The sequence below is a fragment of the Mesoplodon densirostris genome, chromosome 14 (assembly GCF_025265405.1).
Source record: "Mesoplodon densirostris isolate mMesDen1 chromosome 14, mMesDen1 primary haplotype, whole genome shotgun sequence".
In the NCBI taxonomy this organism is placed as follows: domain Eukaryota; kingdom Metazoa; phylum Chordata; class Mammalia; order Artiodactyla; family Ziphiidae; genus Mesoplodon; species Mesoplodon densirostris.
Window position 1 is genome coordinate 80,931,535 of NC_082674.1, and position 13,991 is coordinate 80,945,525.

Below are 13,991 nucleotides of genomic sequence, written 5' to 3' on the forward strand. Positions count from 1 at the left end.
TGAATGAATAAAAACCATCTGCCTGACACTTCCAGGGTCACGAGTCATATCTGTCCATATTCAAGGGTGTGGATCTTCACTTCGTTGTAGTGTTTCTCGATCTTGAAAAGATTTTCCAGTACCCTACCCTCTCCCATGTATGACTGCAAAAAAACCAAACCAAACGATAAATCCCCAACACACACACACACACACACACACACACACACACACACACACTGTCTTTAAACGAAAAGCCTCTCCTCAACCCCAGCATGGCAGAGTCTTGGGCAAGAGTCTGGAAGAGAACGGGTGGAGAGGCAGTGACAGGCTCTGGAGTTGAGCGTTCGTGGGTTCAGGTTCTCACTCTGCCAATTATGCTGTGTGACCCTGGATAAGTGTCTTAACACCTCTGAGCCTCAGTTTCTTCATCCATAAAGCAAGGCGATGATCACTAACGTTACACGTTGTTAGAAGGATTAGGGACAATGTCTAGTATTGAACACGGTGCTGTGCACGTGGAAGACATTTGATAAATGGCAGCTATTATTTTCCTAAGCAAACCATTAGTCTTTGCCAGGAGCAAAATACACTTGTTGTCTGAGTGTCAACACTGATCTGGTGCTTCTGGGCAGCAGACCAGCCATGCAGCCTCTTTGTAGAATTCTTGAGGCCACTTTGAAAATTCGAGCTCTAATAGAATGTGGTGGCTCCAGGAAGAGTTTCCCAAGGAGACAGAAAGAAGTCTTTGAATCATCCCTTGCTCTGGTCATTCAGTTTCAGGGGAGGGGGAGAAAACTCATGATTTGGCCTTGAGCTCTGAGCACAGGTCAGGAATGGAGGCTGGGCAGTGCCCCTTTGCCCTCCACCATCAACCACAAAAACTGACTGAGAGGGCAGGGGCTGGGCTTTCCAAAAGGTATCCACCGGCAGGAATAATAACCCAAGGACACATCTGCCAAGGGCCAGCGAGCGGCAGAGACGGCAGCTGGGATGGGCCAAGGATGCCTGGCCATGGGAGGTGGGAATGGATAAGGACGGTTCCCCCCGGGACCCTCTGGTGCCCGCCCCTCCCCCCAGTTGAATGTCATCTCTACGCCTGTGCTTTGCTGATCCTATCAGCTTCCTTCCTTCACACCCTCACTCACCTATTTCCCTTCCCAGGAGCCTACACTTCCTAGATGAACTAACCGCGATTTAAATGCCTTTGGCAAGTTAACGGCACTGGACAAACATCGGTCTAGTGAGTTAAGCTCATTTCCTTAGGGAACAACAACATTTGTGCTACGCTGGCAGTTTTCAAAGCAGACTTACACACGTAAACCAGTTGAATCTCCACAGCGGCCCTGCTACGACAAGTCAGGGTGACTGTCCTAATTTTCAGACAAGCTAATGGAGGTAAATTCAGGCTAAATGACTTGCCCACGTTATGAGGCGCTGGAGCTGAGGTCTCTTGACTTCAAATCCCACACTCTTCACCACAACATGAGTCATAAAGCTTTTCATGACACTGTCCCCTTGAACATTTCACTGCTCCCCACAGCCTCTGCTCTGATGGCCTTTTCTCTCTCCTTTTCTGTCTCGCACAGGGTTGGCCACCCAGAAGCTGAATGAATACATACACGGCCATGTTCTCCTGTTGGGACACTTGAGGTGGCTGGAGCTTACTTATCCTTGAGTAAGTAACCATCACACTCGTTTCTCTACAACCAATATCAGGTGCTCAAGAGAAGTGTCCCAAATTTACCTCTCGCCACATGAAACACAAAAGAAGTGTTCCTAAAATCCATCAACTCTACCAGCCTCCGATTCCCTATTTAGAGTCACAAAGATCCACACTGAACACTTCTTCACTCTTGTAGCTTACCAGGAATGTTCCTTAGGCCATGTCAGGGTGGCCCAAAGAAATCGATCTGAATCCCGGTTTGGGACAGTGCTGCAGTTTTGGATCTTTAAGGATACTGTCCGCTGACCTTATGGGCTGTTAAGACATAGCAGGCTTGTAGGGTGCTTGCACAGAGTTTCTCAACCGTGGCACTACTAACATTTTGGGCTAGAGAATTCTTCGTCGTGGGGCTGTCCTGTGCATTTTAGGATGTTTACCAGCATCCCTGGCTTTACCTACTAGAATCCAGGGATGCTGCTAAACATCCCTGCCAGTAGCTCCCACTCTCCGGCCCAGTTGTGATTAGCAAAAATGTCTCCAGACTTTGCTAAATATCTCCTGGAGGGCAAAACTGCCCCCCAGTGAGAACCACTGCTCTAGTGGTCGACGAGCTGGTACCCACTATACGATAAGATGCATGAGGGTCCATATGCCTTGGTACTGGGGCGATCAATGTACAAACATACATATAAACACATACACACACGCATAATAAGGGTTTTTAGTAGTAGCTACTATTTATGGTTGTCTATCATGTACTTGGTGGTTACGTACCCCCCAAGACGTCTGGGCTTCTGATGGGAGGAAACCACAGTGGCCTCTTCTCCGCTTAAGGTCCACTCTTTTTTTAAAAATTGAAGTATAGTTGATTTACAATGTCAGTTTCTGGTGCACAGCAAAGTGATTTAGTTCTACATGTATATGCATATTCTTTTTCTTTACAGGTTATTACAAGATATTGAATATAGTTCCCTGTGCTATACAGTAGGACCTTGTTTATCTATTTTATATACGGTAGTTTGTACCTGCTAATCCCAAACTCTTAAGTGAGCCCTCTCCCACCCCATTTCCCCTTTGGTAACCATAAATTTGTTTCCTGTGTCTGTGAGTCTGTTTCTGTTTTGTAAATAAGTTCATTTGTATCATATTTTAGATTTCTACATGTGATATCATATGATATTTGTCTTTCTCTGACTTACTTCACTTCGTATGATCATCTCTAGGTCCATCCATGTTGCTGCAAATGGCATTATTTCATTCTTTTTTAATGGCTGAGTAATATTCCATTGTATATATGTACCACATCCTCTTTATCCATTCCTCTGTCAATGTACCTTTAGGTTGCTTCCATGTCTTGGCTATTGTAAATAGTGCTGCTATGAACATAGGGGTGCATGTATCTTTTCAAATTACAGTTTTCTCCAGATACATGCTCAGGACGGGGATTGCTGGATCATATGGTAACTCTATTTTTAGTTTTTAGGTTTTTTTTTTTAAAGAACCTCCATACTGTTTCCCATAGTGGCCACACCAATTTACATTTCTACCAACAGCGTAGGAGGGTTCCCTCTTCTCTACCTACATAGGGGCCACTCTCACTCACTAATTTTAATGAAACCTGGAGGCTTGGAGGGTGGGTGAAAATGTTTAGCCCCATCCACTGCTGAAGTCTGGCTCCTTACAGATAAGACAGGCGTGGAGAGGCGGTGCTGGGAATAGTGTGCGTCTTCCCAGGATCCTTCCTGCTCCAGTCGGTGACGGGGGCTGGGGGCTGTGCCTGTGTTCAGACAGGGCTTCATTCCGAGTCATAGGGAAGTGGAGGGTTGTCACTTCCCCCTTTCCACTTTTCTGCTTTTTTTTTAAAGATTTTGAAACCGGTGGTGGGAGTAGGGGATGGGAGAAGAGCTGTAAGAGTTGGAGTCCCTGCAGCTTAGTCATGGAAGGCCTCTGGATTGCAATTCTGAGGAAAGGAGCGTTCTAAAGGAACAGCTGAGCTTCCCAGAACCATGAGCTGGGGCCGAAGGCGGCAGCAACCCCGCTTAGACTCCTTCCCAGAAATCTGGAGGTGGCTGTGCCGGTCTGAATTCCTAGGTCAGGCTCAGCCCAGTGTTCAGCTGAAAGAAACCTCTCTTGGCTGTGATTCTCATGTGCGGCCAGCCCCACAGGGCTAATCACTCATTGGTGGGTAGCATGTTCTTGTGGTTTAAGAGATGTGTGGCTAAGCCTAGATTCTCTGCGCAGTCATGGCATGTGGGCAAATTAAAACTGCCGGTTTCTCCAAGCCCAGGCTAGGCTCCATCCAACTGGCCACAACTGGCTCCTGACCAGTCTCTCATGGCCAGACTTCAGCACCTCCCTCCTGGGGGATGCGCACCGTGATGGAACGCATGGCACCCGTGTGGCATCAATGCGCTGATGGCCAAGCAACAGCAACAGCCACCATTTATGGGATAAGCGCTCTCTTCTGATTCTCAACAGACAGAAAGAAAAAGCTAAACCCAAATGGTGAGGACTGTTAACCCTCAATTTACAAATGCTGCTGTGTGCGGTGACTCTCTGAGACAGGCCAGACAGGCAGTTTTCCAATCTTACTGAATCTGGGAAACTCTTTTTGTGGGACTGGAGTTCCGTGGAATGCACTTGGGGAAGTCCCCCCCCCCTTTTTTTTTTTTGGCAACGCCGCGTGGCCTGTGGGATCTTAGTTCCCCGACCAGGGATCGAACCCACGTCCCTTGCAATGGAAGCTCAGAGTCTTAACCACTGGACCACCGGGGAAGTCCCCTCTACTTTTTTTTTACAGCTGATTTACAATGTCATGTTAGTTTCAGGTGTAGAGCATAGTGATTCAGTCATACATACATATATATGGCAAGTTCTGCTATTGTGGTTCACAGTTAAGTATAGTGAGGCTGTGGTTTAGAACCTGTGTTTACCTTGTTAAGGAAGGATGATTCTGTTCCTTTTTTTTTTTTTTTTTTTTTTTGCGGTATGCGGGCCTTTCACTGCTGTGGCCTCTCCCGTTGCGGAGCACAGGCTCCGGATGCGCAGGCTCACCTGCCATGGCTCATGGGCCCAGCCGCTCCGCGGCACACGGGATCCTCCCGGACCGGGGCACGAACCCGTGCCCCCTGCATCGGCAGGCAGACTCCCAATGCTGCGCCACCAGGGAAGCCCCTGTTCCTATTTTTAAATTGTTTTCCCTGGGACAGTTGTTGAATGCTCTTAGAATCCACCAAAATGGTGGTTTCTCTTATTTGACTCAGACATGAGATGGATACATAAGTAATAGATCTCCTTACACTGAAGCACCCTCGTATTCCCCAGGTAAACCCTATTCGGTCACGGTGGCTTGTTCGTTCTTGTATATACTGTGGAATGCTAAACATGAGTGTTTTAAGATTCATACTTCTACATTCCGAGGAGTGAACAAGTTTTCTTTCTTTTTTTGGTGACGTCTTTATCAAATGTTGCTGTCAGTGTTATTTGGGCTTTATCATGTATATGGGTGCTGCTGCTCTTTTTCTTAATGTTCTGGGTCCCTTTTGGCCTCTTGGGCCCCTCTCCAGTACCCTCCTTGGGGATATCCCTTGCCCAGGTGGGCTGTTTCTGCTCAACTTGGGCCTAGGGAAGGGTCCCTCTGCAGAGTCTGTCACTGGAGAGCCAGAGCCCTCTTCTTGCAGGGAGGTGGGGCACTGGGCCCACAGAATCCCGCTTAGCTTGGAGACTGTGCAGCAGATTAATTGCAGCTGTGCCCTGGAATTTCCCCAACATACAAATCTTCATGATGTAAAACAGCTGGGAGGAAATCCCAGCATGCCCTGTCCAGAGGCAGAACTGCCAATGAGCTCTGGAGATTAACCCTCCGCCTCCTAGAAGGTAGGGACGGCCCCTCCCCCAGCCAGGCCCCCCAGTTCCAAGCTTGCTCTGGTGGAGACAGGAGCCTCCAGGACTCTTGGGAACGCCCACATTCTCCCCACTCACACGTTCTCACAGAAAACCCTTTAAGCAGGGCCCGGGCAAGAGAGGAAGCAAAGCCTCATGTTACAGACTCAATCGCAGTGTTCCCGGAGGGGGGTGCCCTACAGCTGGAAGTCAGGAAGCAAGTCAGCTCCAAAAGATGCCCAGGTGAGAAGACCCCACTCCACAGAATCCCTTCTGCTTCTCCTTGATGGGAGGGACAGGCCTGGTGCACACAGAAAGGGCCCCTTTCTCTACCTTTCCTGTCTTGCAGTTTTTCTGCTTCAGAGCAGAAGCTTACCCCTTTAGGTGACCAGTCTTTCCTGCCTCTGTGGTCCCCAGTGGTGAATGGAGATTCTGGGACCCCATGAATAGAGGAAAGGCCTTCCCAGGATTCCCTCCCAGGAGATGGTATGGTGCAGCAGCCACCCAGGAGCACAGGCTAGAAACCCAACCCCGTGGGCAGATGGCCGTCCACCCCACAGCGACGGGGACATCGTGCAAAATGCTCTCCACTTCCTTTTTTTTTTTTTTTTTTTTTTTCTTTTTGCGGTATGTGGGCCTCTCACTGTTGTGGCCTCTCCCATTGCGGAGCACAGGCTCCGGATGCGCAGGCCCAGCGGCCATGGCTCACGGGCCCAGCCGCTCCGCGGCATATGGGATCCTCCCAGACCGGGGCACGAACCCGTATCCCCTGCATCGGCAGGCGGACTCTTAACCACTTGCGCCACCAGGGAGGCCCTCCACTTCCTTTTAAAGATGATCTTTAACATCAAGAATCGTATTATAGGGGCTTCCCTGGTGGCACAGTGGTTGAGAGTCCGCCTGCTGATGCAGGGGACGCGGGTTTGTGCCCCGGTCTGGGAAGATCCCACATGCCGCGGAGCGGCTGGGCCCGTGAGCCATGACCACTGAGCCTGCGCATCCAGAGCCTGTTCTCCGCAACGGGAGGGGCCACAGCAGTGAGAGGCCCGCGTACCGAAAAAAAAAAAAAAAAAGAATCGTATTATAAATGAAAAATGTGAACAATCTATCAGTTTTTCCTTACTTTCCGTTCTGCCAGAATTGGGGATGAAATTGTTCTTTGGGACAATTGCAGTGGTTTCCCAGACCCTACAAGAGTTCAGACTTCTAAAAACCAACCTACCAGATCTCTCTTCCCTACTGAAAATCCTTTCTTGGTTGGTTGCTGGGTCAGGGGATACTCACCAGCAATCTAGGGCCAACGTACCCTTCTGGCTCCAACCCTCACCATCCCCACACCCCCTCACACCAGCTGCACTAAAGTTCTTTTCTTTTTTTTTTAAATTAATGAATTAATTTTTGGCTGCATCGGGTCTTTGTTGCGGTGCGCGGGCTTCTCATTGCAGTGGCTTCTCTCGTTGCAGAGCACAGGCTCTAGGCACACGGGCTCCAGCAGTTGTGGCTCGTGGGCTCTAGAGCGCAGGCTCAGTAGTTGTGGCGCACGGGCTTAGTTGCCCCGTGGCATGTGCGTTCTTCCCGACCAGGGCTCGAACCCGTGTCCCCTGAACTGGCAGGCGGATTCTTAACCACTGTGCCACCAGGGAAGTCCCTGCACTAAGGTTCTTAATGCACTCTCACTGTGCCATATTGCTCGACTGGTTCTTGGCCTGGTGTATCCTTTACTAGTGGGAAACTCTATCCCCTCCTTGCACCAAGGTCACCTTCCCTGACAAAGCTTCTCCAGCTGCACACAACGGCCAGTCACACTCACCTCTGGGCCCCAGCTGTGCTTGGTGTTCCCATGGCACTCAGTATGCTGCTGCTGTTATCCGTTTGCAAATTCTGCCTGTCTTTTTTTTTTTTTTGGAGGTATGCAGGCCTCTCCCATTGTGGAGCACAGGCTCCGGACACGCAGGCTCAGCGGCCACGGTTCACGGGCCCAGCTGCTCCACGGCATGTGGGATCTTCCCGGGCCGGGGCACGAACCCGTGTCCCCTGCATCGGCAGGTGGACTCCCAACCACTGCGCCACCAGGGAAGCCCCTGCCTGTCTTCTGAACCGTCAGTTCCTCAACGGTCACGTCCGCATCCTCAATTCCTTGCCCAGAAGCCAACATTCAGGATGCCTCCAGACCCTGTCCCACCTTGAGCTTAAGCATGTTATCAATCTCATAAGCCCCGGTTTCCACATCTGTAACATGGTTCATCCATCCTCTTCCTGAATCCTTTAGAGACAATGAGACACACATAATGGAGCCCCTTTCACTCTTAAGCGATTCGTTCTCGCTTCAATTGGCTTAGTATTGCCACGAATTTGTAAATGCAGCCTGGAGCCTCTGACACCCAACGCTGCCTGTTCCTGGAGGCTTCTTAAAGTCCTCTATCTTCTATCAAAATGGACGTAAGTTGATCTAAATTTGAAACGTACCAACATTGAGTAATGACCTCATTTGTGAGGAGACAGAACAGCTTTCCCAAGCGGGAACAACGTTTAGTTTTCAGAAGTCACCGAGGAAGATAAAATGAAAGTATTAGAAGAACTGGTTCCCAAACGATGGGTTAGACACAATTCCAGGAGCAAAAGCATAAAAAACAAGGTTTACACCCTTATCCCTTATTTCCTTTTTCTAAAGATGAGTAGTTTCTGCATTTGCTTAGTTTTATGAATGGCACTAACCCCCAAGTACAATCACCTTCTTTGTTTTGCTCAAGTGTAGAAGGCTGGGTTCCTTTTTCTTCTTCTTTTTAAAAATATTTATTTATTTCTGTATTGGCTGCGCTGGGTCTTAGTTGTGACATGTGAAATCTAGTTCCCTGACCAGGGATTGAAGCCGGGCCCCCTGCACTGGGAGCATGGAGTCTTAACCACTGGACCACAAGGGAAGTTCCCCGGGTTCCTTCTTGAGGTTTTGTTGATAGGTGAGTTGTTACAGATAAACCCAATTAATAAATCCACAAAGCACTATAATAAGTGACTATGCAATTTAATACAACAGACACAATTTTCCTTGGAGAAGTTATTTAGAACCACAGTTTGGTAGTGTTTTAAACCAATGAAGTGACTTTTGTCTGTCTAGCACCTGTCACAGCAACTTAGTCAACAAATATTTTTGGAGCCCCTCTGTGCACTGGCAGCAGAGGGGCTCCAAGATTATTCCACGACTGAAGAGTAAACTCAAAAATAAGACTGGGCTGGGGACTTCCCTGGTGGTCCAGTGGTTAAGACTCCGTGCTTCCACTGCTGGGGACGCGGGTTCCATCCCTGGTCCGGGAACCAAGATCCTACATGCTGCATGGCACGGCCAAAAAAGAAAGAAAAAAAAAAAAAGAGTGGGATGGCTGGGTTTCAGTTTCCCCATAAACACCCATCTCCTCCCCAATAATTCCCCTTTTTTCTTGGATGGCCTCAAACTACTCTCTTCCCCTCCCAATTCAGAGAATCTGGCCATTTTGCCTCCCAGATTTGATGAAAGGGCTGTTTTTAAAATTGGCTCCCCCCCAGAGGCCAATTTCTAGTGGTGGAAGACAGAGCACAGAGGTGACACAGCAGGGTTCCAGGCTCTTCCTAACTTCTCTGGACTAGATCATCTCACCTTTAAAATGGGGCTATCGGGCTTCCCTGGTGGTGCAGTGGTCGAGAGTCCGCCTGCCGATGCAGGGGACACGGGGTCGTGCCCTGGTCCAGGAGGATCCCTCATGCCGCGGAGCGGCTGGGCCCGTGAGCCATGGCCGCTGAGCCTGCGCGTCCGGAGCCTGTGCTCCGCAACGGGAGAGGCCACAACAGTGAGAGGCCGGCGTACCGCAAAAAAAAAAAAAAAAAAAAAAAAAAGTAAAATGGGGCTATTTTACTTCATCAGCCTGAAGGCCGGGACCTGGACCAGCCAGCCTCCTATGGAAGAAAAATCAAATGCAGCTGTTTGTCTAAAGTACAGTGGATGCCTGGGAGTGGAGCCTGGGTTGAGGTGCTCAACAGATACAGAACCAGGAGTCCTAGCTGATCCCCACTTCCGAGCTGTGTACCTGAGGACGTTACCTGACCTTTCAGAGCCTCTGCTTTCTCACCTGTAACATGGGAATAAAGGGTTCTTTTTTTTTTTTTTTTTGCGGTACACGGGCCTCTCACCGTGTGGCCTCTCCCGTCGCGGAGCACAGGCTCTGGACGCGCAGGCTCAGCGGCCATGGCTCACGGGCCCAGCCGCTCCGCGGCATGTGGGATCTTCCCGGACCGGGGCACGAACCCACGTCCCCTGCATCTGCAGGCGGACTCTCAACCACTGCGCCACCAGGGAAGCCCTGAATAAAGGGTTTTTCATTTAGAGGGGTGATCACTCGGAGAGGACCAGGAGCTGGGCACGCGGCAAGCTCTTGGGAGATGCGTGTTTAGTCACTAAGACTTAGTTATTCTTGCTCAATGAGCATTACCTGCACTTTTCCCAGGGACGGCTAATTAACAGGGTTTGGCTCTTCACTCATCTCTGGGTGTTTCGTGGGGAGAGGTCCTGTGTGGGTAAATGTTGAACAGCTGGCTCTCTAAGCAAAAACAAAAAGATAAGCCCTGCTTTGCAGCATTTGCTGGGATTCATGGTGTAAATATTCCCACCGTGGCTGATTGCAAGCTCCCGCAGTGAGCCGCCGATGGCAATGTTGGGAAGAGATGCTTCTAAGTGGCTGGGGCAACACCAATGACTGTAGGTGAGATCTGAGGGGGTCTCAGATCTGCCCCGACTTGCTGGGACTGCTGGCTGTGCTCACAGATGGCTGGAGGCTGACACGTGTGGTCTTGAGGGAGAGCTGGACACTTGGCCGAGCATGGCTTCCTGGCCGCTGTGTGCTCCTCTCAGAAGGAGCAGGGGACCTCTGCCCCCAGAGCTCTGGGTACAGCTGCTCTGTGCTAAAGGGACTTCTGGGGCAGAGACCTGGGCTTTCCAGAAAAGTCAAAGTTAAACAAACTGCTTTTGGGTCCTTCACTTTCCAAGCCTGGAGCTACAGGCCTCCTGAGTCCTATGCAGCCTCTTGCAGCGGCTTTGAACTTGGGTCTGCTGGGCCCAGGTAGTTTCTGTGCTCACTGCCCGACACACCACAGAGAAGCTTCTTCACAGGAACTGGCCTTGGATGCCAGGCCCTCCTTCCCAGGGCGGACCCCTGCCTGACCAGTCCTCCTCTGCCCTCCGGCTCCAGCCTTGTTGTGGCCACGTCTGGCGTACACTGACGGTACACCCCTGCTATCACGTACGATCACCTGTCCTGGCCCCGCTGTGGCCTCTGCCCTTGCATCACGAGTGCACCTAGAGCTGACCCCACACCAGTACAGAGGGAGCTGCCTCATTCTGCTAACGGCCTCACAGTCACCGCAGCATGGAGGTACCACAGTCTACTAACCAGTCCCATGACCGTAGACGTACAGGTGCTTCCCAGTCTTTTGCCGCCATGAATAGCCTCATCACTTTGCTCATGTCTGAGTATAATTGTAGGACCCACCTCCAGTTGTGAGGGCACTGCTAGGTCAAAGGCATGTACATTTAGCTTTTTGAGAAGGATTACCGAAGACCTCCCAGTCTACACTGCTCGCTACCAGCAGCACACGAGACAGCTCATCTCCCCAAGCCCTCGCCCACACAGTGTTACTCAACTTAACGATCTTGACCAGATGGGCAGGTGGAAAGCCGTAGCTCACTGTAGCTTCAGTTCACATTTCTCTTGTTGTAAGTGAGGCTGGGAATTGTCACACGTACAGGTACTGGGTTGAAGGACGGAAAAAAGATGTGTAGCCAAAAGGGCTTTACAGTCTATGGGGGCGGTAGGGGAAGGGTGGGAGTGAGTGAGAGGGGTCGCTGGGGCTCCTCCTAATTACAGAGGACTGTGCAGCCTCTACTGCATTTGGCCTTCGCTCGGGCAGATGTGATAGGAGGCGAGGGCACGGTCTCTGGGGCGTGCACGCGAGCGGAGGGAGAGGGGAGCCCAGGAAGTCACTGCTGCTTCCACTTCCCACCACCGTCCCACCCGTCTCTGTGACTGCAAGGCCCTTGATGCCTCGAGAAAGAAAATAAAGGCAACTGGCCTTTTACCTGCCAAATCCTATAGGCGTCTCTGGGGAAACACACTTCCTGCCCGGAAGCCCTCTCCCGCCTTGGCTCCTGTGGTTCCAGGTTCTGTGTGGCCTCTGGTTGGTCTACATTTATTGACCTGCATAAACGTCTCGGACCCACTCTTCAGTGAGAAAAGCCAGTTACGGCGGAACCCGGAAGGACAGTCACCAAGATGTTCTCACTGGGTTTTAGCGTTTGGGGCAATTCTCTTACTTTCTTCTTTGCGCTTTTCTTATTCATTTGAAATTTTTACAATGACTGTATAGCATACTACCCCAACAGTAAGCAAAACTATTAAAATAACAGCAACCCTAGGTTAATTAGTTTCATCCCCCCAACGTGTGCCTTCAGTTTTCCCAAGTAGAAACCTCAAAATCTACCACCTTAATGTCTTCAGCTGCCTCCCCTACCTCCTGTTGGCCACCAAGTTCCATGGATCCTGGGCATCTTTCTAGATTCTAGGGATTCAGGTCCTCCCTCTTCACAGCTGGGCCACCGCAGCACCTGCAGCTGGTCTCCTGGCTCCTGTTCAGTGTCTGCTCCACACTATCCCGGAGGCACCTGGGGGGAGCAACCCAGTTCGAAGGGGGCGGGGGGTGTGTGGGCTGCAGGTCATTTGGCCCCAGACTGACAAAATGTCTGTTGTCCATATCAAAGAACAGCGAGGTGAATGGAGATGAAGGGACCCCAGTCCTCTTCCTCAGTATCACCACTGCTCCTGTCTCTCTCCCCATCTCTTCCCGTCCACCCTTTACTGGCTCCCAGAAACATCTTTCTAAAACACAAGACTACCCTATTTAAAGCTATCAGGTGGCTTCCCATTCTTACAGAACTGCCTACTTAGACTTATAAAACTGACCAAGAGGCAGTGAAAGCTTTGTACAGAACAGTCCATAAACGTTTAATGGGTACCTCCTCTATCAGGTGGCGATTTATGTGCATGATATGCCACAGGGGAGATTTTTTAAAAGCCGTATAAACAACTGGAATATAAGTCAGCAGATGACAGGTTCAGAGAAGAGAGGGATTGAAATGGGCAGGATTCTCGTGGAAAGACCGGAAGACTTCACAAAGGAGGTGGCATCTGAGCTGGGTGGGTCACACAGGGAGAATACGCTTCTGTAGTCATTTAGTTGCTCAAAAATTTTTTTAATAATTAATTAATTATGGCTACGCTGGGTCTTAGTTACAGCATGCAGACTTCTTAGTTGCGGCATGCGGACTCTTAGTTGTGGCATGTGGGATCTAGTTTCCCGACCAGGGATCGAACCCGGGCCCCCTGCATTGGGAATGCAGAGTCTTACCCACTGGACCACCAGGGAAGTCCCTGTAGTCATTTACTTTCGAAAGCACTTTAATTACCTCATTTGATCTTACTGACCCCTAAATATGGATAAAGCAGATATTATCATCCTCATTTTAAAGATGGGGAAACTGAGCCTGCTGGAAGCTCTTGGATTTACACAAGGTCATGAACTAGTTGATGGTCCAGTTGGCACGGGAATATGGGGCTTTGGACTTTTATGGTATAACTGAGAGGGTATGAGGGCATGCTCTCTGTCTTCTAGAAGCTTCAATTTCATCCTGGAATCTTGGGATAGCAAATACCAGGCATGGGTGCTGCCACACTCCCCTGGTGGACCCATGGCAGACACTGCTAATAGATCATGGCACTTCTCCCAATTCACGTTGGGTTAAGACCTCAGAATTCTCAACCCAGTACACCAGGCAGCCACTAATAGTTGGCTAAAACTGATCTGTGAGGTGTAGGCTATTTATTCTGATTTAAGCCTGAAGTAGATACAGATACTCCGCCTGGCGAAAAGGAGAGGTGAGACCAGGCCTCAGGAACATTTCCCTCCTGGCTGGGCACATAAGGAACTACGTTCCTAGACAGAGGGGAAGGAGCCATGGAGAATGTGACTGGATAGCAAAACCTGTAATGACTGCAAAGCCCATTGACCAAAAGCAGGCCTGGGAATTCTGAAGTTTATGGATTTCCCCTGTGGGAGGAGAAGCTGGAAGGCATCCCAGGTATTGAGGAGAAAGGAAGCAGGATCTGTGGATAATCAATGGGGAACAGGAAGCACTTATCTGGGGCCAGTAAAGCACACAACACAAAAGAACAGCCAGGCAGCCTGGAGCTGCCTCCCGGTGCATGGAGCTCCGAGGGCCTCCCTCCAGAAGCCCTCTCCGTGGCTCCCGCAGGCCCAGCAGTGGCCAAAGTCAACAACTCCTGGGCACCAGGAAATGGGAAATGTCTGAGGAGGTCCCTCAATAGGTGGGCAGTTCTGGGAGAGATCTTGGACCCCACCGGCGAGACAGGATGCTGAGAATAAG

General features: G+C 50.2%; 1 protein-coding gene across 1 annotated transcript in view; it reads right to left on the bottom strand.

The window, feature by feature from the left end:
* TCF7L1 (transcription factor 7 like 1) overlaps positions 1-13,991 on the bottom strand; it is a 163,104-nt gene that overhangs the window by 22,581 nt on the left and 126,532 nt on the right. The gene's annotated exons all lie outside the window — the stretch shown is intronic.